General features: G+C 42.5%; 1 long non-coding RNA gene across 3 annotated transcripts in view; it reads left to right on the forward strand.

The window, feature by feature from the left end:
* Positions 1 to 22,175, forward strand: part of LOC102159243 — a 331,402-nt gene extending 309,227 nt beyond the window's left edge. The window contains exons 4-6 of one of the 3 annotated variants that reach the window (XR_002345454.1): positions 15,756 to 15,902; positions 21,200 to 21,279; positions 21,784 to 22,175. This is a non-coding gene — a long non-coding RNA (uncharacterized LOC102159243). Of the gene's footprint in view, positions 1 to 15,755; positions 15,903 to 20,425; positions 21,094 to 21,199; positions 21,280 to 21,783 lie in introns of those variants that run through there. The other 2 variants (XR_002345453.1, XR_002345456.1) reach the window with 2 other exon arrangements.

Below are 25,934 nucleotides of genomic sequence, written 5' to 3' on the forward strand. Positions count from 1 at the left end.
AAATCCAATCCAGTTCTTCATTTGTCTGACCAGGCTTCCCTCTCCAAGAACTGGTTTTAAGGCAAATTATTTCAGGGTTGCACAGGCTGGTAAAAGGCAGTGGAATTAGAAGCTATCGTCCTCAGCGACCTCAGGGCTCTGAACTGATGCTGTGAGAAGGGAAAGGGGTTGAGCTGAGGTCACAGGGAGACCCAGAGCCAGAAAACAGGTCACAGGGAAGGAGGGGCAGCCAGACTTCCAAGAAACTAGCTGGAGGGATCTGGTGTGAACTGAAATTCCTGAAGGTAAGTGGTGGGAGGCTAACTAGGAAAGAAAGAGAAAACTGAATTAGTACTGAAACTGGCAGTATTAATGGCCTGAACCCAGCCAGAACACAGATTGGGACTTGAACCCACACGCTGGGACTCGAACCCAGCCTAAACACAGATTGGGACTTGAACCCAAGGTTTTAAATTAGAATCACTCACCCTGTGTCTGGACTCACTGAGGTTCAGGTTCTTCATATTTCTGCACAGAAGGAATTCAGTGAGAGACAAAGTGATAGGCAAGAAATAGATAAGGATAGGACGCTTGTGAGAGATGCAAGCGGGCAGGCACGGAAGCTCTGCCCTAGGATCCGGTGGGCTACAGTTTTTATCATCCAGTGGGAAAAGCCCACCTCTTCCTTTCTGGGAGTAGTAACTCCTCCTTAGCATCTGGTAAGGTGTGTATTCAAATCCGCAGAAGTGTGGTCCTCAAACTCTTGCCCTTGGTCTGAATCTGAATGCAGGCCTCATCCCATCCCCCACCCAAGGACCTGCGGCAATTCTCAAGGCTCCACTAATGAAGCAAACCTGCCTTGTTCTGATGGCTTTTTTGAGCAATTTATTTACTTACAGAGATCTCCCAGTGTCCCCTAAGTTTCCCTCTTTAAATATGGTCCTTTATCGGGACTTCTACAGCTACCTGTGTCTACTCCATCCCTATCAGTACCACTCCTGCCTGCCCTCACCCATGGCTGGATTGTCTGGCTTGGTGTCTACAAGCAGAGATGCAGACTGAATTAGTCGGCAGACTGATGCAAACTTAAAGAAATGGAGACTGAATTAGGAGAATTCAATTTACACGGACAAAAAGGAATTAATCCAGACCAGTTGGGTTAGGAACTGGTGGAGGGAGGAAATCTGTTTTGTTTGGGAAAAGTTTTTTGTTTTTTTGTGTTTTTTTTTAAACTGAGTTGTGTGAATTAATTTGTTCTGTTTTCCAACTGTAGAGGCAAGTGAGCCCACTGTAGTTTCACAGACCAGTTTGCCAAAACCATTATTATTCTATTAGAAGTTAAAGGCAAATCCTACCACAAACTTATCATTACTTAAGTCTTGAATTTGTTTCTCTCCATCTTCCTCAATCCAACTGCTTTTACAACAGTAAGTCATTTTGTGGGCAGGCAATGCCACAGAGAATAGCTAACTTTTATTGAAAACCTATTGTCTGCATTCATACTAGCCAGCAGTAATACCAGCCAACACTCCTATAGCACATCTAGGCATCAGGGATATTTTACAAAGTTTATATGTGTTACATCACCAGGTCCCACAACAAACCTTTAATATGGGTACAATTATCACCTTCTCTTAAAGATGAAAAAACTGGGGTCCAGTGATGTTAAATGATTTGTCCCAAAATTATGCAGCTGGTGAGTGACAGAAGCAGTATTTGAGCCAGACTGTCTGGTTTTAGAGTCTGGGCTTTGAATGGCAACACTAATTTCATTTCATGCTAATAAAACTCTTTGAAGTAGGGAGTTACTATTGTCATCATTCCCATTTACATACAAGGAGATTGGGATTCAGAGATGAAATAATTTAAACAAGATTGCCTTGTAAAGGGGAGAGCCAGGATTCACATCCAAGCTGGTTTAAATCCTACCTTAACCAGAGGTAGAGCCGTGGTTGGGGGCTTCAGTTGGTGCTTATCAAACATGAATGTACATGAGTCATGCAGGTTCTGATTTCATAGGCCCGGAGTGGGGCCCAAGATCCTGCATTTCTAGCAAGCTCCCAGGTGATGTTGCTGGACCACAGACCACACTGTGTGTAAGCCTTTAAAGGCTGGGGGCCCAGGAAACAGAAGGTCTTCCTTCACTGGTCCCCTACTCCCAACATGTGGAGAGGGTGTCTCTGAGGACAGTGGCCTGGAGATGACAAATATAACTTGGGATTCTGCAATTTAAAGTAAACTCACTATTCTCTTTCCTAAAACAACATAGAGACCCATTGAGAATCAGGGAGTTTCTTTTACATATATAACCAATTATACACTTCTTTTTTTCTGTCTTTTTAGGGCCATATCCACAGCTTATGGAAGTTCCCAGGCTAGGGGTCAAATTGGAACTACAGCTGCTGGCCTACCCCACAGCTACAGCAATGCCAGACATGAGCTGCGTCTGTGACCTACACCACAGCTCACGGCAACGCTGGATCCTTAACCCACTGAGTGAGGTGAGGGATGTAACCTGCATCCTCATGGATACTAGTCAGATTTGTTTCCATTGAGCCACGATGGGAACTCCCTGTCCTTTTGTTCTGATCTACCTAATAAACTCAAAGTGATCATCAACCAAAATTTTATAAGACATATCAAGTTTAATACTTCATTCGGATTGCTTCTCAATCACCAACTTTTAGAACCAAACATGGAATCCCATTTTGTCAATTTCTTTTTGGTCAGAAGAGAATTTAACCCATTGTCTTGAATTTCCTGCATTCTTTCTACTTTCCAATATAGCTCTTTCTTTTCTTTTCTCCTTAAACATCATGACTAGATTCTGAACCTCAAATCTATATGTCAACTGTGGCTTAGCCAGCCCTGTAGAAGGCTATAGCACAATATCCTGGAATTTATAATTTATGCCCAGCCCCTTCTTCAGCCTCACTTCCACTGCCTACTGAGCTGAAAATTGAAATGCCAGCTCAGTCTATAGAGTCAGACTCTATTCTTCTGTGGTGTTAACTAATTCATTACTAACCTTAGCTTGAGTGTTTTGCTTACCCAAGAGCACCGCATACTGAAGAATTTAAATTTCACATACAGTCTCTTTATTCCTTTTCCTCATTGGTCAGACTTATTCAGGGCAACAATTATCTCCCCCTAGATCCTAATTTTCTCCCCCATTTCATGACGTCCTCAAACAAAGCTCACAGGCACACTGCAATCCTTCATTAACCGAAAACATGCAAAGTGCACAAGTCTTTCCAATGGAAAATTCCCTGCAAAAGCCAGATGAGGTAAATTGCATTACTTGACCCGCCTTGGGACACTTTAAATAGTGTTACATATTAATCCACTGCCAAGTCTCAAGACGATGGGATGAGTCTCATCAGAACCCAATGCTGGTGTGTATATATATATATATATATTTTAATGGCCATACCTGCAGCCTATGGAAGTTCCTGGGCCAGGGATTGAATCTGACCCGCAGCTGTGACCTGCGCCACTGCAGTCAGATTCTTAACCCACTGTGCCATAGCAGGAACTCCCCAGTGTCATTTTTGAAGGAGGGATACAGCTTTCTCTTTCCCTCCTTCACCACACACAGATTCAGTCAATACCGATGGACCTCTGGCAGGAAATACTCAAGGAGTTCCCACTGTGGCACAGAGGGTTAGTTACCTGGCTTGTCTCTGTGGAGGGCCTAGTTAGATCCCTGGCTGGTAGAGTGGGTCAAGGATCCAGTTTTGTTGCAGCTGTGGTATAGGTTGCAGCTCGAGCCTGGATTCAATCCCTGGTTTGGGGACTTCCATATGCCCAGGGTGTCATGAAAAAGAAAAAAAGAAAGTTCACATGGGAAAAAGAGAAAAAATGACAGAGCAAGTCACCTGGGGTCACCTGGTGTCCAGGCACCTCTTCAGCTTAGTATCTAATTAATGCATTCATGATCTTTGTTTATGGCCACACATCATGTTATAATCACACCTAGTATATGTGTCATCGTTTGTACTTCAAAGTATCACTCTTGCTATTTTGTATGCCTTGCTGTATTCTGTTCAAGAAATAGTCTCACCACAATTTATTTTTATTCCTCCAACCTTAACACGTTTGAATTATAGTTATTTTAGGGAATTTCTTTAGGTTGTGCATACAGAAATGAAGCAGCAGTTCTTAACGGCAGTCTCACGCAAAAGCCACAGGGTTTTCATCCATCTGTGACACTATGAAAGGTGTTCATGGAATAATTTTGATCATTCCCATCCACTGACTCTTGTCTCCCAGAGCTGTAATGTCATCAGTTCCTGACTCAGCTTTTCTTGGACTTTGGATTTCTGACTGCCCTTGGAAATGTTCTGCTGTAAATTGGGAACTCCCCAGACGAATTGTTCGATGCTCTGTCCAAGCTGACTTTTCTGGATTGCAGGGCCAATGTGACCATGTGGATCTCACCTTGGACTTTGACTCCGGCCAGTATCAGTGATCACACTGGGTGCAACAACTTGATTATTTTAATAATGGAAAGCGCTCCCCCCCAATTTTAAGATTGAATTGACTTCCAAAATATTAATTCACCTTCATTTAAGAAATGTCTATTACATGGTCTTGCCATGTTGACACGAGGCTTGTTTGGGTGCACCTTGCCTGAAAGAATAGTCTGAATCACTGCCAGCCTTGCCCTTCAATCCTGAGTGATGATTCACATCAGTGTCTTGCACTTCTGCATTTTTAAACCTCGGGAAGGATTCCCAGTGTTGCTGGGACCTTCAGACACATTAAATGCCTTCCTGGGGTCAGGAAAGAGTGACCAAGGTTAATGTGCTTTGGCCCCTGATTTCTTTTCACATGTCCCTTCTCTATTGTGCTGCAAGCATCATGTCTGCAGGAACTGCATTGTGACTGGAATATACAATAGGGTCCACAGCATGTGACTGACAACGTTATTCAGTGAGTAGTCCAGAAGAACGATGCCCAAGATCTTTTGAGCCCTGGAAAGTCATGAGATCCTGGAGGCAATTACCACAATCAGTATGTTCCTGCCTCCTGTAGATGGTAATAAAAAATGGTATTTAAAAAGTCCCTCTGCAGAGGGCTCAAAGGGTTTTGAGCTCTGCTCCAAAGAGCCCTGTACCCCTGTCACCAGCACCTGTTAATTCCTCCCTGTCTCTGAGTTCAGCAGTGACAGGAGAGTTGTGTCTCCTTGTCATCAGATACTGGCTAACTTTTTTTTTAATAGAGGGTCTCCCGTGCAGCTTGCTGGATGATAGTTTCTTCACCAAGGTGAGTGATGATGGTCAAACCCACACATGGACATCTGGACAGCACTCCCCACTGGGGAGACGTATATGCTAACACATTAATGTATATATTTAATTGGGTTATAATCTATTGACCATAGATACTAAGGCACTGAGCAAGCAATTAACAAAACAGCTTTGGCTAAATATAGTTAGCACTAAATATAGTTGGTTAATTGGTATTTAATATGCTTATTAAATGTCAATTAAGTATCTTTAGCAATGAATTGGTACCTAATTAACTTACTATAGCTATCCTGTTACTTGACATTTGAACAGCTAAATATTCTCTACAAGTTTAATGTTTTAATAAGAAACAAATTATCCATGCATTGCTCATGAATTTTTCAGTTAGTTTAATGGAATTTAAATGTATCTCCCAACTTGGATACATGTTTTTCTTATAATCAACTGGTATTTTACATTTCAGCCTGCTTTAAACTTGAAGGGCTGCTTCCACGAGAAGAAAAAGCTGTAGAAGTCAGAAAGTTTGTGTTTTAATTTCAGCTCTTGTGTTTTAATCTCGGTTCTACCACTGAACTCCTGTTTTATCTTAGCAGTTACTTCTCTGCTCCTGAGCTTCCAGTTTCTCATCTGCTATGTGGTGTTTAGAATAAAAGTTTCAATCACTGTAAAAATAAAGTTATAGAGGACATATGAAAGCACTTAAATAGGCAAGGCATCTTCTTGAAAGAAATGACCAAAAATTCTTAGGAAGGTTGTTTGTAATCATTATATTAAATGAATCTTCATGCTTATGGGCAAATCCTTAAGGTAATTTGTTGGAATAGAAATCCAGTGGCATCATTTTCTGAATTGTCCCTAAAGTATAACATACACTTGGCTCTATTAAAACTGCAGCTGCAGGGCTTCCTAAGTTGTTCTTTCAAAACATGGAAGCCTTCCTCTTCTGGGCAGTTGTCTTTTTATCTGGTCTTGGCCATGATCCCATTTACTTTATGGGTTTGAGCATGTAGCCAACTGGTGGTCCTTTATCCAGGAGCTGTTGGTCTCAGTATAGGTTGTGTTTTAAATTCTTTATTTACTTACCTGGTTAATCGTCTCAACTGAGCTCTGTGTTAATCCTGCTATTTCCTTGCATTTGAAGGTTAGTTGATGATTTATAACCTTAGGAGCTTTCTTCTGTCTGTTGGTAGTGCACAGCAATACAAGAGTTGTGTCTCCATTTATGTTCACTTGTTTTACATCTTCTGCACTTCATCAACAAGGCTTCTTGTGTTAAACCCTTGCAATAATTTTAGTGCCATTACCCTATCTTCGTTCACTACACCAGAACCTTCACACTCATCAAACATTTGCTCTACTTAACCTATAAATATGAAAAATTAAGTATAAAAGGGGTCCTGGGTGTGTCTACCTTAGAATTTGTTTTGGGGCCTTTTATAAATGGTTCCGTGGCTTGTAATTATTCTATTTTTCGAAGTTTTTATGGATTCAAACTATGCTCATTATTGCTGACTAATTTATAGAGGTTGCGCTCAGCCTTGTCGTGGTGGCTTAACCCAGTTTTGCTTCCAGGGGCAATATACATTGTTGAAGTTAATTGTTCCCTAACCGCTTTTTCCATATGGCAGAGTGAGTCTCTCTGTAATAGCTTTGAAATGATTTATCCAACAGTTTGTCATTATCCCTTGGCTATTGCTCAGGAAGTCTCCTGGATCTTTGCTGGGCTATAGCCTACTACCAAGTGAGTGTACTGAAACTGCTGCCTCAAACCCACCAATTACCAATTGCATTGAGATTAGTTTATAATATTTTCTCCACAAGTGAACTAAATGTTATTATCTTTATTACCACTGTTGATGCTATTGTTATACAGGTGCAAAAATATCTTATCTCTCCTCTTTCTGAATCTTCCCCTGTGGACCTACATTAGTGATTAGCGCTCCATTAGTCATTCATTGACATATATGGAGTTCCCAATTCATGTTGGAGATGATTGCAGCCTTTCAGTTACAAGTTTAACTTCAGGCTGAAGTTAGCAGAGACAGAGGATTGTGTGCTACCTTGAAAGGCTGGAGGACAGTGTATAAAGCCAGCCTCAGGTCAGAGAGACACAGGCTCTTAGCTCCATCCCACTAATGGTGGAAAGTGACCTTTGCTTTGACTTCTGCATCTGTAAATAGGAGAGAAAAATAACATTCTTGCAGAATTATAAAGAGAATTTAAAGTACCTAGTATGACACACTGCAAATGATAAAGTCTCAAAAAAACCAGCTGTCATTGAAATAGAATCTCAATATTAAGTATTATTTAAGCAAGTGGAGGAAAAAGAAGACACTTTAAAATGTATCCTATTGCTTTATTAATATCCGAGGAAAAAAGGTAGTAAATGACAATAAGTCTGAGCGCTGGGTGTGTGTGCAATCCATGAAAATATTAGCTACAGAGCACCTGGCCTTTTTTATTGATGCTTCCTTAGTCAACAAAAGAAAAGCAAAGAGGAAAAAAAAGGGGGGCGGAATTTATTTCCTTATCTCTGTATAATGAACTGTCTTGGCTGCATTGTTTGAAACACAGTGAAGAAGGTTTGATATTTGTAGAACACATCATGTTTTGAAATTGTTGATGTATGTATTCTAACTTGAGTATATCAGGCCACTGGAACAGAGCATTCCAATTTCCATGTCAAGATGATAACTGGATTATTTAGGTGTCAAAAGTACAAAGTGTGCATTAAACCACTTTCTGCCTTGGTATAATGAGATCCTGTATAGGAGATGTATACACAGCAGTCCTGCATAAGTCAAACAAATAAACGTGATCTGTGCTAGGGCAATGGAGCAGGACAAGCGCTTATGAATCAGACACTTACATTCAAAGGGAGCTAGGCTTACCAAAGCTGACTGCCAAGACAGAGCTTTTGCATGTGTACTTACACGGGCATGTGTTAGTGCCTTCACTGGGGTTTTTATATTAAAAAGAGAACTACTTTATAGACAGGTCATCAGTTGGAATCCGCATTACTTTATCACTTTTCACTCTGAGTTTATAGCAGAAACACACACACATACCCCATCCTGGGAGTAACCTTAAAGCAATTCCATGACTGAATATCAAGCATCTGCTGTGGCCAGGTAGGCCCTGTGCTAGGCTCTGGGGAGCCGAAGATGAAGAAGACAAGGAGGTTGTGATCTAGGAATGGAGACAGAGGTTTGTGTGTATTCCTTCCCGCAGTGTGATTCATGCAATACCAAACAAAGGGCTTTGGGAGCACAGGGAAGGTAGCAGGTGATTCTGCTAGGCAGTTGGGGTAGGGGGTACAGAGAGTGGAACATGTTGTTGAATAAAGTATGTTATCCAGTTTCTAAAACATAATGTTATTTATATTTCATAATGTATGGACTTTCAACACCAACACCCTGGAACTTAAATCCTTGGTTTATTCTGCTAAGCGTGTGGGCAAATTTCTTCTTATTGCCACTAAAAGTAACTATAAGTTACAGTAAAGATTGAAATGGAATAGAAATGAATTGAAAGGTTATTCTTATGAAACTCTCCACTTCTTTCTTCAAATTGGTTGGCTGATACATCAAAGTAAGTGGTTATTTTAATGTTAAGGAATGAGCAACTAAGAAAATTACCTTGTATCATGTACTTGTTATACTGTTAACTGATTTCTCACAATCGTCCTGAAAATGTAATTAGCATTGACATCTGTTGACAAGCTCTGATCTTAAATCTTCTTCCTCTCAAAGTTAATCACAATGATCAGTATTATTATTTAAAGCGTGAGTTCAGATGGGTGATCCTGTTCAGTCCTCCCAATACCCCGGGTTTGTCAAGTCCATGAACTGTTGCAGTAGCATACCTACTTGGCAAATGTTTCCCATCACATCCATCTACCACACTGCCTTCCAGATATGCTTTCCAAAAGGCAGACCTCTTTGTGTCACCCCCCTGCTAAAAAAAAAATAAAATAAAAAAATAAACTTCTCTAATCCTTCATGAGTAATAGAATAAAGCTGAGACAGCTTGTCTAGATCTTCAAGACCATTCATGATTTGACACCAGTGTAGCTTTCCTGTCTCACATCTTGCCAGTCTTGGTGGTGCTCTCCAGTCACACCTACATACTCACTGTTCTGTCAGCCTGTCTTGCCCTTCTGGGCACGCACACTTTGCAAATGCTTCTTTATCCCAAAGCTCTCTTGTCCGATTTTCTGCCATTTGAATTTGTGCTTTACATTCCAGTGTAATGATTACCTTTGTGAAGTTTTTCCCGATTTCACTCTTAAAAGTTAATCTGATCCAACCTTCACATGTGCACATTGTGTGGGATTCTATAGAAAGCCTGTGTTCATATTTCTGTTGGCGCAGGCATCATATTGTGCTGCAATTATTCACTTGTGAGGGTCTCTCTCGCTCCTTCATCGGAATCACTGTAAGTATCATCAGAACAGGACACTGTCATTCATCTTTATATATCCAATATGTAGGGGAGGAGTTCTGTAAATATACAATATATAATCAAGTACCACTATCCTCATTTCACAAGGAGGGATCTGGTGCTCAGAGAGATTTGCAAGCTTGCCTGAGGTCATCTGAGTCACAGGCAGAAGAGCTAATGCTAGACCCTCAGCTATACTTTAGAGTTGCCGACTGCTCACCATATGTCTGCAGATTTCAGGTTTCCTAAGAGTCATCACTGATGGACTGATTCATTTTTTTTCCACTTCGTACACAATTATAGGCACAATATTAGTCTGCTAGGGCTGCCATAACAAAGTACCACAGACTGGGTGGCTTTAACAACAGAAATTTTTTTTTCTCACAATTATGGAGGCTGGAGGTCCCAAATTAAAGTATTGACAAGGTGGTTTCTTCTGAGGCCTCTCTCCTTGGCTTGTGGATGGCCACAGTGTCTTCACAGAGTCTTCCCTCTGTGTGTATCTGTGTCCTAATTTCTTCTTCTTATAAGGACACCATAAGATTGAATGAGGGCCCACCTAATGACCTCATTTTAGCTTAATAATCTCTTTAGAGGGCCTCCCTCCAAAAAGAGTCACATTCTGAGGTTCTGGGGGGGGCAGGGTTTCAGTATATAAATTTCAGGGGGACATATTTCAGCCCCCAAGAGGTGCCTTGGTAAGTACTAAGCTGGGCAAACTTTGAGGCATACCCCACCAATGTTCACAAGGTGATGACTCATCTCACGTTATCCTTTGCACCGACTCTCTGGTATTTGTGGAAGGAGACATGAGAGAAACTTCTGACAGAGTCTCCTTGGACAGTTAATTAACCAGAGGAGATTATTTATACATGTCATTTCCTCCTGGTCTTTGTCAACACCTCCCACTACCTCAGGTGGGGTCTTCCGTTGCACAAGTCAGCATCCCTACATCAGAATGTCTTGTCTAACATTTGGATGACTTAATGCCACAAATGTGCTCACCACCTCTGTGTTTATGACTTTCCCATCATTCGTTCTCTGGCAACACATGGTTAATACTGTAAAACCGGTGAGGTCAGGAAACCTGCCAAAATTTCCAGGGCAAAGCAGGAGGGCAGCATGAATTCAAAATTCCTTCCCCTAAGTGCCTAAGTCCTTTTCTTAATGCTGTGACTCATGGGATAAAGGATTTTAGGTAAATGCTGGAAAGTTTTCTCTTTATACAGTCAAAAGCCAAGATTTCTCATGCTTTTCTAAAAGAAATATATCCTGTAAATGATGACAATATCGGTCACAGCCTTAATGCCCACATAAAAGAGCACTTGTGAGACAGACACCTTTTTCCAGTCGTCTCTTTGAGTCCCTGGCGTGTCCCAACCACTTTTAAATCACCACGAGCTTTCTTCTCTACGGCAACAGTGTGCCCAGAAGGACCAGACATCTAAAGCGTCTTCTCCCAGGGGCTTCTTCTAACTCAATAAGAAAGTTTAAAACTCCCGACAAAGTCTCCTGTCTTTTTCTCCCTTCAGCGTCTTCCTTTTCTCTTTCTCTCTGTGATGTGAAGTATTATAGATTCAGAAATACAATGTTATGTGAATCCTGGAGAACTCAGAAACCAAGGAGGCAATGAACAAACACACAACACACTTTCTGAAACAATGGAGCCCCAGACAAGGTGTTAGAGCTGACCTGGACCAGTTGGGTTCAGGGAGTGAAGGTCAGCCACCGGGAAATTTTACCAGAGGGATGCAGGCGTAAATAAGACCTACAGGGTCCTGGAAGCATCCAGCCATACCCCCTGTATACAAGCCTGACCCTTTCATGACTGTTTTCAGAGCTTTCTTTTCTTTGGATTTTTTTCCTTGTCTTCATTACATTTCAACTTATGTTGAAACATGCTGTTTCTTAACAGATATCTCTACTTTATAAGCATTCTATTTCTAAGCAGACTTGGCCACTTTTAGTTGTTTTAAGAAGTCCTTCATGTGCAAACTCTTGCCTTTGGAATGGATTAGCAATGAGATCCTGCTGGGTAGCACTGGGAACTATGTCTAGTCACTTATGATGGAGCATGATAATGTGCGAAAATAGAATGTGTACACGTATGTGTAACTGGGTCACCATGCTGTACAGTAGAAAAATTGTATTGGGGAAATAACTATTAAAAAATAGTAATAATGAAATAAAAAAGAAGTCCTTCATGAGTCTTTCCTTCCTCTTCTCCCCTTGTTGTTGGAGGGGCCATGTCCGAGGAATTGGGTGACTGGTCATTGGCCCTTCTGGTGTCAGGTTAAGAGAAGAGTGGGGAGGGGGGCCGGGGAGATAAAAATAGGATTTAGAAGCCTGATGAGGGCTATAGAAGGGCAGGAGACTAACTTTAATAGAGCAAGATGTTTGCTTCTAGATTTTCATATTTTGAAATTAATCAGGGACACTGATAGGAAATGAGTTCTACAAAGGAAACTGCAGCCTGTGTTGAGAATCATCCCAATATTCTCTCTCCCTGTCTTTTCCCAGCTATGAATCTTTCTACTTCCCTCTGCCCAGCTTGAGAAATGTCTGAAGTGGGAATTGGTGGGAATTGCCACCCATGCCAGAGGCCGTGGGAATTTATAGGACCCAAGAGGAGGCTTATGCCTTGCCCGGTGGCTGATAGGGCAGAGGCGGGGCTACACCAGGAGCCAGGGGTGGGGGTGGGGTGGGTGGCTTGGAGGGGGTGAAGAAGGGGCCGCAGGAAAAGAAACCATCTCTGTGGAGCTTTCCTACCTGGAGAAGCCATGAAGCCACATAGGGCTTTCTGGAAAGTTTGAGGTTGGGGCTCCTCTATGGCACAAGGGGATATGTAGGCTGGACCAAGGGGAGTATCACCCCTAAATTTTTGCAGTCCCCTCCCCTGGATCCCTCTCTCCTCTATGGTTTTGTGTCACTGGAAACTTTGATCATAAGCTTCTTATGATTGCGTTGTAGTTTTAACCCAGCTGAGTTGCAAACAATGTGTTTGACCTTGGACAAGTCATATGTCCCTGGGCTCCAGTTTCCTCATTTGCAAAACCGAGGTCATGGTACTGGCTTTGCCAGTTTGTTGTGAAGATTCAAAAGAATAGCAGAAGACAGCTGGTCTGGTATGCAGTTGGCAATCAATGTATGTTTATTGAGAGCAGAGATGGCTTTCTTCCCAATTCCACCCAGCATGTGGGACCATTCCCTGTATACAGTAGGTGCCCAACATATATTAAATTAAAAGGGCCATGAAGCTGGGCCTTTGAAGACCAGCAAGCCCCACATATGGGGGTTCTGTCTCCTAATGCTCCCTTGTCACTGCCAGACCCCACACACTTACACTTTCCCTCTGACCACCTGGGAACAACAGTTTATTTGAACTTGGCTGTGGTTTCATTCCTCTATGACACTCCCTCTGCCTGGTAGATACTTTCCCTTCTGTGTCCAGTCCACTCCACATCCTTGAAAACTCAGCTCAAATGCCCCTTCCCTCTGGGAAGCTTTCCTTGTCTCCTGCCCCCTTTTCTGTGCTGCCACAGCATAAATGGCACCCGGTTGTTCTGGTCGAGGTAACTATCTTTCTGTCCTATTAGCCCAAGAGTACCCCTTGTGCACTCCTGGGTCCCCAGGGCCTGAGCAAGGGCCTAGAGCAGAGATAGCCCCCAGGGAAGGGCTTTTGATGACCCAGTGCAAAGCTGCATGAATGCACGTGACAAGGTAGTTCATTAGTGGTAACAGGGTGTGAGTCACAGCCTGAGCCATGTGTCAGGAAATGGGGCCATGACCACAGCCCACGGAGCCTGGAGGGCTTGGAACCTGTGGCCCCAGGAAGGTACAGAAGGATTCTGAAAAAGAGCTCCTCCTCTTTTCACAAACGGCATCACTCCAGAGTTATTCAGGAAAAAAAAGGAGGCGTCTGACTTGCAAATGGAGGAAACTATAGGAAACGATACTCTCAGTTCTACTCAGTACAACCTCCCTTAGCATTATTTGTGGGAATAATGGATGTGGTACTGTCAGAGCCAGATGGATGGGCCCCTGGGGATGCCCCAGGCTGGCTCTAGGTCTGCAAATCCCTGACTACCCAGGGCACACTTTGCTCTCAGGAATCACTGCAAATAGAATGTGACTATTATGATAATCAATTAATAATCAATTAGTTTAGTCCCCTTTCCTGGTAGAAAACCTGCTGAAACAGTGATGAACTGTGCAGACTCAATCAGGGCCAAAAGACGATAGAGGGAGAAAAAAGTAGCTTTGCAGTTTAAACACACACGCAAAAAAGAAAGAAAGAAAAAATTAGAAACCAAATCCCCAAGCATGGCTGTCTCTGGAAAATGAATTCCACAGGCACCGACTCCAAGATATTTTATCGAATGTGCTTTAGACTCGTAGGTGATGCATTGTCCCTCCGAGTCATTAAAAGGAACCCAGATAGCTGTAACACAGCTCAGCTTCCAAGGAGTGCAGACTGGCCACACTTGTACTTCCACACAATATATGGTTATTGTTAGATGTGAGCATCCCCACATGCTGCCTGGATGGGGGCCTCTTTGTCCTTTATTCAGATGTGGGATAAAGATGCTTTCAGCCCAGCAAGATGACAGCCATGCCTCCCCACTCAGAGCAGCCCCATAGCCCAGGCACGAGACAGAAGCGAAAAAGTTCCTTTGTTCCTAATGCAGTGCTCATCTTTTGTCACACAGGTCCCCAAAGCTTAGGTACATGCAGACTCTTTTAAAATAATGTTGAGAATTTCGAAAAACATGAGCTCTACTAATTTGTTTGGTAAGTAAAGCTGTTAGCAAAGCTTTATAATCTATTGTTGTGGACACCACGCACTGAAGGTATTTAGGGCTGCACTCAGGAAAAATATATCCATGTGGGTTTGTAGTTCATTGAAAACAGAACGGCCATTATCCAGAGTCCAGACGACGGCTCCCTTTGTGACACTGCTTTGGAGGTCCAACACAAACCCTGCCCTTTCTACAAAAGACACTGGCCGAGAAACACTCAAGGGAGTGCTTCGCTGAGACTTCTAGGGCTCCAGGGAGGCAGCTTCAGGCATTTTGTGCTCAGGATGCTGGACCTCAGAGCAGGACCTCACTCCATTTTTTTGGCAGAGAGGGCAGCGGACATTGATAATTGAAGATTTGCTCAAGTGGAAGCCAACAGTGTGGCAAAGTTTATTGATCCCCCTGAAGCCAGCCCCCAGGGATTGCCTGATTACGTCTCAGTGTTTTTGTAATGTGCCTCAGCATCACGGCAGTGGACATTTCTTTACAGAGAAGCTATATAAGATGTTGCACATACTAGGCAGGGAGCATCATTCATGTCCCCTGGAACCTCAGCCTCTCCTGGGACTTCTGAAGAAGAAGCCAGTATTTTAAGACTCAGAGATACTTTGAGGTAGAACCTTTTCATTTCTGTATACTTACCTTCTTCTGCAGATTAGCCTGTCTGTTGTGGCACATGGGTGGTATGATCCCATGCTGAAATGATGACACAAGAGGGCTTCTCCGTTTCTGTTTTGAGCAATTGCACTGTAAATAATTTTCACTTTCTAGTCCAAAGACTTTTGTTTTCTCCCTCGTTACACACCAGTTAAAACAGTTGAACTTAATACATATTTGCATAAAAGCACATTTAAAGGATTTTTTTTTTTTAAAGCGTAAGATTATCATCATGATTATTTCCTTCCACCACCCACTTCTGGTGACACTTAAACCAACAACTCTATGGGAGGGACCAGCAGATGTCACTGTAGTTCTGTTCATTCATCTTATCTCTTGACGGGATTCTAGTTCTGTCCTTTTGGGCTCAGCCGATCACATTTCTTATTTAATCAAAGCATAATGCATCATAACATTTGTAATTCATGTTGTCATTATTCTCATTGTGTGTGGAGTTGGATACATATCTTCGCAAACAGAGATGCAAGCTAAAAAGTAGCCCAGACACCCCCAGTGAGGTGTGAAAATCAAAGGCCCTGCTGGAAAGTCATGCATGATAAGACACAGGGACAAAAGGGCAAGGAAGGGTGACACACTGACTCTTGGTTCTGTTGGACAATCTCAGCATTACAGACACATTTCCTTCGTTCTACGGACGGCTTCCAGGGACCATCGGATGGGAGACATCGCCAGTGTGAGGGCAGATTCCTGTGGGAGGGAGAGTCTGGGGACCACTCAATGGAGGAGAAGCAGAGCAGGAGCTAGAGATGAGGTGAGTCTTCAGGAACACTGTCTCTGGAGCACAGCATTCTCTGCATTAAGAAAAGTCACTGCACTCATGGGTGGATGGAAAGACTCATGTATTAACATCAGGGTTGTAATTGGCAAGAGGAAGCTATGATATGATTTCTGTGTTTGAGGGAGAGAGATTGACCACACAATGAAGAGAGAAGGATGATCTGCTTGCTTGTGCTCTTTATACTGCTAGAAAGTCAGAGTCGAATTGAAAAAATCAAAAAAGGTCTTTTTAGAAATAATCACATCCTTCTTTGGGGGAATAGAAAACTCTGTGGTACTTTTTTGCTTGTGTGTAACTCAGGCAGAGAACATGGATATCACTGGACTTAGGCACAGATCACCCCAAAATAAGTAAATAAAGCTATAGAGCCTGTGAACAATGCCACGCTAATGGAATAAGCTCTCTTTTAACAGATATTATTATAGCCCATCTATTGCCCAAATCATTCAACACTCCACTAGCTGGGGTTTTATGAACTGGCATCCTTCCTAGATGGAAATATTTGATGGAAAGACTGTGTCTGGGATGAAGTCTTGTGCTCAGCCCTGGCACCAATCAGCACTCCCCAGACATATACATGACTGCTGAGTAAGGAGTTGGATTATCCAATAATACAGCCGGTCCTGGTTCTCCTCCACAGTTGGCTATTTTGACTTAATCTTTATCCCAACGCTCAAACCAAAGCATCCTTATAGAGCCAGATTCTCAGTTAAATACTTTTCTTCCTTTCTCTTCTCCTCTTTCTTTGTAACATAGGCAGCTTTCAAAATAGGTACCCAATGTTCCAGTATTCACATCTTTGTATAACCCTCTCCTACGTTTTATCAGGGTTGGTCTATGTGACCAATAGAAGATGGTGGAAGTGTTGGTGTGTTATTTCTGAGCATAAATGATGAAAGACCTTGTGGCTTCCACACTCCTTCTTGGCTCACTTGGTCTCGGGGCATGGTGGCTGCCATGATCTGAGGACACCCGAGCAGTTTATGGAGAGGCCCACATGAAAAGAACTGAGGCCTTCTGCAGTGGGCATCACCTACTTGCCAGCCATGGAGTGAACCACTTTGGGAGCAGCTCTTCCAGCCCCAGTCAAGCCCTCAGATAATTGCAATTCCAGTTGACATCTTGACTGCAACTTCATGAGCAACCCTGAGCAACAACCACATAGCTGAGCTGCTCCCAGTGAAACTGTGAGAGAGTACCCATAATTTTTGTTGTGTTAGAGAGTGAGGACCAGGACCAGGCAAGCCTAGGGTATAAGACTTAAGGGGGTCCACACTCTCAGTAATGTCAGTACATAGTCACTAGCCATACCCTGGTCCCAGACCAGTTGATTTAAGTCACTAAATCTTGGGATAATTTGTTAATAGACTATAGATATGTGATGCATTTGTCTTCTCCTTTTCTGCATTGTATTCAGTGAGCTCATTCTGATCTCCTAGAAATTTGTCACTTATTTGTCCTCAGGCTTCCTGTTAACAGAAGCTGTGCTGTAACTAACCTCTTAGAGTTATCTTCTTTTGATTTAGAGTCTAATATTGTAGTCCTTTATGCCAGTCAATTAATTTAGAAAACAGAAGAACCACAACCATGGTGCATTTGCTACTTTTCTGGTATTGATACATGTTAATGGCATCTTTATCAGATGCTATCATATCAAGATATTAAGGCTCTTTCTTACCACAGGTTGTGATAGTCGAGAAAACATTTTTCATGATGTGAAACAATGGGTTTGTGGTTTAAACACAGCCTGGAATCATGGGGGATGAAGTAATAGTTAAAGTTAATGCAGGTCAATAAGAACGAGAGTCTTTTCGGTAAACACAGAAGTAACCAAAGACCAAGACTTTAGTGAGGGGATCAAGGACAAACATTTAGTTCAATACTGGATAGCAGCTAATTGTGAACACTTGCTCACACTTGAACAGAGATTGATAGATGCCACTGGGTGATTTTAACCTTTTCTGATCACCTCCTGGATATATCAACATACTCAACAATGCCAACAATAATACAACTTCTCAACCCATTTTTTTTATGATTTCAAAAGATTCATGGGAATTTAGAATTTTAAATGAAAGACTGACCATTTATTTTAGTATTTTGCCTTTTGACAAGTTTGAATTTCTCTGTATTTTTTTGGTTAAAGATCACACTTCCACAAACCAGACGCAGTTCAGGAATCCTTTAGATGCATTTACATTACTGAAGCATTATGGAACAGAGTGAAATCTTATTCAGACCAATGGTTACTTAGACACTGTAGAATACAAGAATGTTTTTAAATTAAATTCTGCTCAGATGTGCTAAGAGTTGATGTGAATAAAATTAAGAGGACCAGCATATTCTCTCTCCACTTAAAAGAGTTACTAGTGTATAATCAACTCTTAAGAAAAAGAAACTCCTAGCAAGCACTGAACTTGATTATAATCAATGACATTGATGAGGGATGATGATGATAAAACAAGAGGAAAGAGAAAGAGGAGAAGCAAAGGGGGAGAGGAGGGCAAGGGAGGGGGAGGGGGAAGAGAAGCAACAACAGCGTGGACTAACATCTATTGAACATCAAGGCTCCAGGCACTGTTTTAACTGTTTTACGTGTATCAGCTTATTTAATTCTCACAAAAACTCTAGTGAGAGATTTTCCTCTCATCCACATAATAGGAGAGGACACTGAGCCACATGGAAATTGAGTAATCCAAGATTCCATGGCCAACAAGCGGCAGATTCAGAAAGCTTATTCTTGAGGTTACCAATAAGACACTGATGGTGTTCTTAGATATTTTGTTAATGTCCCTCAGTCCTATTGTTGAGGTCCTGAGCTGGTCACTTTTAGCAGTGATGCTTCGCTCAGCACAACTCCATGGCCTGTAGCAGCCACAGCCATAAAGGCCAGAGTGGGGAGGTGCAGAAGGACCTTCATTCAGAATGGGCAGAAGAAAGCGCACCACAAAAATATGTTGACAGTTCCTTCAAGCAACATGAGATGGCTTTGAGAATTTGGTTATTACCATCAACCAAAATACTGATTTGTTATGAGAGATACTTTTGACTGAGTGAAGGACTCCATCAATCCTCTTCTTTACACCCAACAGCCATCAACCACAAGGAGTCTTTGCGGGTGACAGAGAGCAGGGGAAGGAGGTCATTCTTCCAGCCTCTCCGTATGCTTGAACAACAGCTTTAGCATCAGCACTTCCACAAGTGGAGTGTGATCACTTTGAAGGGAGGGACCATTTATCTACTCTTTGGCCACACAGTGTCTGGCACCCAATAGCCATTCAAATATGTTGAACTGATATTCAAGTAGAAAGAATGACTAGCCAACAAACCGCAATGGATACAAGAAACCACATAAACCTCTGGACCCTAGGCTTTGGCGCCAGAAAGTCCTGAGTTGGGATACAGGCTCTGCTACTTCCTGGCTTTATGATTAGAGAAGTAACTGAATTATTCTAAACCTTGATTTTCTTACTTATAAAAAGAGAGTAACTAGCTGCAAACATATATTTCTCAGAGATATTTTGAAGATGCAGTTATGAGTTAAGAGTTGAGAGCATGAACTTTGGAACAGATTGCATGGGTTTTGAATTTTTGCCCTGCCTCAATTAGGTATATAACCCTGGGAAAATTGTCTAACCTCACTGTGCCTCAAGTTTCCTCATCTGTAAAATGTGATAATAATAGTACTTACCTCATGGGGTTTTTGTGAGGAGTAAGTTAAAATGCACATAAAATGCTTAGAACAACGTCTGGCACATAGCAAGTTCTATTTAAATGTTCGCTGTCATAGCTAAGTCACAGAATGCTTTTAAAGCACATGGCACAGTGCCCGGCACACTGAAACTGCTCAATTAATGGTTGTTATTGTGTATTTTACTGGTAGTAGTCAATGTTAGCTGGAAGGAGGGGCAGGACATCTAATATGAAATGTGAATGAATTGCAAATTGCTGCATTGTTGCAATGTTGATAATGCTATTGTCTATTTCCTGTGAGTGACACTCTAAATTAAATTGTTAGCTCATCAAGTGGCTGTTTCCTGGGATTTCTGAGTTTCTTTTAACATCCAGTAGCCCTCCTGGCTAATGTCACATGTTGATTTGTTAGTGATGATCATTTAGTGATGATCAATGTTGAATCTTAGCCATGGTACAAATATCCTCTGTGTTTTATGGGCTATATATGGGGGCAGGGAGGAAATCTTCCTGAAAGGCACACATTCTGATTTTATTGTGCCCATTTTTCTCAAATGTAATTTTTTCCTATGGAGCCAATGCTGGTAGAAGTATTGCAGAATCACAACAGTGGGAGACCCTTAGACCTTACAGAAGAGCCTGTGGGGCCAGAGCGCTGTCTCTCCGTCTGTCTTTGATAGGCGGGAGCGCTTTCCCAGGTCCTTGTTCTCAAAGGACTAGCCGGGCTGGGCTTGTTCTCAAATGCAGTCTCTCCTTTTCACTCTGGCTGGCGTCAGAAGGACTTACCCCCGGTTGCTTGTCAGGTGCAGGTTTTTGGCAACCTGGAGGCAGGCTCAGTGGAAGCTCATGTTTCCGACCATGGCATAGCCATTGACAGGAAGGACTGGCATGTAGCACATCTCCGCGGCCAACCAGGTGATTGCTTTCCCAAAGGTGGGAACAGGTGCTTCTCCTATGTCTCCACTGTGCCTCTTTTTCTCCAATCAGGCTGTTTGGTGAGATGCCCTTTGGTAAAATCCACTTAGATGGTGCCTGGCAGGCAGGCATTTTATGCCACTTGGAGGCAGCCAGAAGTGCTGGTCTTTGCATGGAGTAGGTCACCCATTGTGCCAGTCCCTTGGCCTGAGCAAATCTTTCCTTCAAGCTAGCCTACATATATAGAAAGTCCATTGGTAGAGAATTTTAAAGATATGCTAAATAATTGTGCTCAGAAATGCAATTTCTTTGGGGAGGGGAAATATTTTAAAAGTCACTGCTATGATTTTATGATATGTTTTAAAATATATTTAAAGTCACACAAAACTGCCTGTGAATGAACTTATCAGGGGTTTCTGGAGCCAGGACTTGGCCCTTCCTACTGAGGTATCCACTGAGAAAATGTCTGAGGGGACACATGCTCCAGGACGAACAGTGGCTTCATCCTCAGATGTCGTCGTTCTGCAGATGCCTTTGCTATGACTCCAGTTTTAGACTGGCCTCTTCAATGGAGGGTGGCGGGGGGGGGGGAGGGGGGTAACACATTGGCCTCATTTGAAATCAGATCAGAAGGAGATTTACTTAATGAGCTCTTTCTCCAGAAACAAAATCAGGAGAAGATTGGGATCCATACCCTGTAAGAACCTTACAATGTTCTGAGACTTTCATGATATACTGCATGGTGAGTGTTTTGATCCCTTTGTTGGTCTCTGCTGAGAATTTGTAAAAGAGCTTTTCAAGTGAAGGGGGCCTTGTGTGTAGGTAAGTTCAGGTTTGCAAGGACAAGGGTTCCTGGGAGAACTGTATCCTCCTCTGCACTTGGCTATGTGGTGTGTGGCCCCAAGGGGACTGAGCCTGGTGGCAGCTGTAGAACAAGGCCAAGGCTTGTAGGGAGAGTCAGAGGCTCAAGTTCTCTGGTAAGAAAGGAGCATGTGGGCCAGGCCCACAGGTACCCTGCCCCCCTCCCCACCCCCTACCTCCTGCTCTTCCTTTTGTGCCTATTGGTGCTGCCATTATCCTAGGGACCAAACTATCTCAGCTGCCCAAGAGGCAGACCTCATTCCTCTATTTAAAGAAATCACTTGACGTGAAAGAAGTGCATGCTTGCACACATACACATATCTATAAAAACATATTTATTTATTAAAAATATATGTCATTGACATCAGCCATTTTTTTCCCCCAGGGATTTTTGCAGTTTTCAAGATTCTAGGCGAAAAGAAACAATGCTGCACTCATGGGACTAGCACTGGCTGGAGACATTTCAACTGTCAGTTAAAGGCCTAAGGGGGAACTTTTATCTCCAGAAGAATTACAAAGGAGGATGGAGAGAGATGGGAAGATTTGGTGAATCCATTCTCTAGGAAGACAAGACTCAGGCCAATAAAAAGCTGTTGTGTTGAGTTTATCCCCACTGCCAGCTGATGTGTGTTGTTTGAGTGGCCTTCCCAGGATCCTTCAAACAGAACCACATAGGCTTCTGTCCCTTTTATCTGTAAGGCTCGCCTGCGTGCAGCTGGGATGACTGAAAAACTAAATATCCTTGCCAGACAGTAAATTCCACTAGAGTAAGAACCATACCCGTCCTTGAGCATAAATTCTGAACGTTTAGTCCAGAACTCAACCTCATGACACTTAATAAATATTTGCTGACTCGTTGACACACAGCTCAGAAAAGACGTGCCCGTGAAAATAAGCATGTGCAGCATTTATCTGTGTGACCATGAGCCCATTCTCCAGCCTTTTTGGATTACTGTTTCCTCATCTGTAAAAAATACAGTTCTTAACATTTATTGGGTGCTAACCTTGTAGCAGTTATTGAGCTAAACACTTTACTGTCATGATCTCACTGAGTCCTTCAGTCTGTAGTGTGTGAACTGTTATTATTTTACAGATGAGAAGACTGGCGTAAAGAAAGAAGCCTCAGTTCACTGAGTGGTTAAGTGGCAGCAGCCTACCTCCAGACCCCAGAGTTTATTTATTGCGCTGGAATAGGAATGATGAAGGTGCCTGTAACTAATTTATTTATGCATTTAATTAGCATATCCCTGGGGAGTGCCGTCTGCTCCTGGTCCCCTCCAGATGTGCTGTGAAGCCCATGGGAGAAGGAGAGCAAGGCTCTTGTGTCAGGAATGCTTTTGGCTGCACGTAATAGAACACTCAGCTCTCAGCACCTTGCGGGCAATGGGCTTTCTGGGGATGTGATTCTTTGGTGCATCTTTGGCCATTAGCCACCCTTAGAGTCTTCAGTTGAAAAAGCTATACTTTCTCAGGCTTTTCTTGGGTGGCACCAAAACCAGGGTGGGCTGTGAGGCTCTAAGATTCTGTGCAAGCTTTGATTTCTCGTGGCATCCATTCAGGCCACTTGGGTCAGGCCTTTGCCTGCTCCCTCCTCCTCCCTCTCAGGGAAATACCTCCTCCTGGGATGGGGAACACAGATGCCCTTTGAATAGTGAAATTGGAGGAGTTTGGGCACTTCCTATAATAACTTTTCATTTCCTGGAATGCCTGCAGCCCATTTCTGTGAAACCAGGCCATGAGTAACTAACTAGAAGCACAATGCTTTGAGAATTTAAAAATTACTATTGGTGAAACCCCCTGATGGCTCCCTTCATTATTTAACATTAACTTTTTTTTCAGGTGAGCATTTGAAATGGGGACTGTGGTGATTAAATGTTTGGCTACTGCCACTTAAAAGGGTCTGTGTTTTTCATTATTGCCGCTATTGTTTTCTATGAAGGGATATCTTAAAATAAGGTTAAAATGTCTCCTATACCCAGCTTTTCTGCTCCATTTTTTATAGCCAATGATAATGTTCTCACTGAGGCTCTCAACACCTCACAGGCATTGCAATAAGCCTCCCAAGTTGTCTCTCTCCCTCTAATCTATTCTGTCCCCTCCCACCAAATTAATCTTTCTAAAATACTGCTTTCACCATCTTGTTGCTCTGCTCATAAAACTGAGTGAGGGTCCTCTCTACCTAAGGAATAAACTCCAGAATATGGCCAGGCATTCCAGTCCTCAATTGTCTCTTTTCCCCAGTGAGGCTTCATTTCCCCCACTCAGCAGCTCCTTACATGGCTCTATCTCTGCTCCTCTCCTCTGGCTTCTCTATTCTGCCTCTCTAGCTGTCCTACTCAGCTTCTTGCTGGAGGATCCCTTGAGCCATGTACACTCCTCTGCCAGACTTGCCCTCCTCAGCAACCTCTCCTCCCTACTCCCATGTATTCTATAGATCTTATTACCCTGAAATGTTTTCACCAACGAGCGAGGGTTGAGCAACCACTAGATGAGCTTCTTACTTATGGCTATAAGACTTGACTCTACCATTTCTCTATTTAATGCCCCCAGCAGAATTCATGATGCCTCTTAGTATAATGAACAATTTCAGGGATGGGTTTGAGTCAGATATTCTATGGTAGACATTGTTAGTTGCCCATCCAATGCCTCCCTGCTTTTTTAACCAATGAGATTCCTATTTTATTCCATGTGGCGAGGTGCCCAGTCATAGTGCTTTAGGCTTACATCTCAGAAAATCAGAATACTCATACTCCCATTTCTCAGCTTCTTTTACAGCCAGGAGTGGCCATGTGACACTGTTCTGGTAAGCATGCCAGATGTCTTTGAGAAGGGATTCGTTTCCTGATAAAAGGCACAGTGTTTGGAGAGAAAGCACATTGACATTGAACCTTTCACTTCTTCTTGCCTTGGATATCATTAGGATGTTTGATACCCATATTGATCATTTTGCAACCAGGAGGCAACAAGTCTGAAAATGAAAAGCCAACATGCTGACCACAGTAAACAAAAGGACAGCAAGAAGTTGGATGCCCTGTGTCTTTGTTGAATCAGTACATCAACATGTAACTATATCTCAACATCCTATAAGTGAGAGAATTAAATGTCTCAAACTGTTAGCTGGATATTCTATTACTTGCAGCTGAAAGCATTTCTCACTTGTACAACCATATTCATATATCCAGAGCCCTGAACAATTCATGAACATTGTATATGTAACCAAATGATGTGAACAAGTACAGGAGAAGATATTGTCATATTTTATAAAAAGAAATTTCCAGGAAATAAAAATCATGCATATGCATCTAGGTAAGGAAGTTCCCAGGCTAGGGGTCAAATCGGAGCTGCCACTGCTGGCCTACGCCACAGCCACAGTAACACAGGATCTGAGCCTCATTTGTGACCTATACCCAGCTCACAGCAATGCCAGATCTTTAACCCACTGAATGAGGCCAGGGATCAAACCCGTGGATGCTAGTCGGGTTTGTAACCTGATGGGCCACAACGGGAACTCCCATAACCAATTAATTAAATTATAGGACAGTTGAGCAAGGAAAACAAAGGACATTGTAGAAAGAGTAAATTAATCCCACTAACTAAAAAAGTTGCTTTGGGAGTTCTCACCGTGCTGCAGCGGAAACAAATCCAACTAGGAACCATGAGGTTGCTGGTTTGATCCCTGGTCTTGCTCAGTGAGTTAAAGATCTGGCATTGCCATGAGCTGTGGTGTAGATCACAGACGCGGCTCAGATCTAGCATTGCTGTGGCTATAGTGTAAGCTGGCAGCCATAGCTCTGATTAGATCCCTAGTCTGGGAATCTCCATATGCCATGGGTGCAGCGCTAAAAAAAAAAAAAAAAGTTACTTTGGCTTACATTTTTAAGTAACCAAATTTTTAGCTGTAAGTAAGGTCCCACTAATATTTACATATTAATTTCATTTCACTATTTTTAGTGAAAGCTCCATTCCCTTATCTTCATGTTTTCTTGCAAGAGCTTCTGCCAAAGCAGTAGTCCTGTCTTTCTTCCCACCCTTCCTCTTTCTCTTCCGTGAAAATTGTGAGTTACCTGATAAGAAAGTTTGGGAGAAGGTTCCAGGTGTACTCCACCCAGCTTCTCCCTGACTAGAGAGAGATAAATTAGCAAATAAGTCAGGTATACATGATAATTAAAGCCATCAGCTTCAATGAGCTTATTTGGAGGAAGTTTATATAAAATACAGCCAAAGATTAAGACCTGAAAGCACTAGTATATAATAGTCAGATGGACAATAGGAGCCTTGTAAGGAGAATAACAATGAGAAATTAGAGAGATAGGAAGAAAACCAGGAGAACATCACTCAAGCCAGGAGGAAAGGCTGAAACAATACAGTTGTGTTCAACTCTGTGAAACATTGCCAAGACAGGGAAGAACAGAGCTGAACAGCGTTCATTCATTGACTTTAGGCACCAAACTTTAACAAGAGTGTTACCACTGGAGCAATGGGGCAGAAACCCTGTTGGCATGTGTTGAGTGCTGAGTTAAAGGTGTTTAAAAGAGG

This window comes from Sus scrofa, chromosome 6, assembly GCF_000003025.6.
Source record: "Sus scrofa isolate TJ Tabasco breed Duroc chromosome 6, Sscrofa11.1, whole genome shotgun sequence".
NCBI lineage: Eukaryota > Metazoa > Chordata > Mammalia > Artiodactyla > Suidae > Sus > Sus scrofa.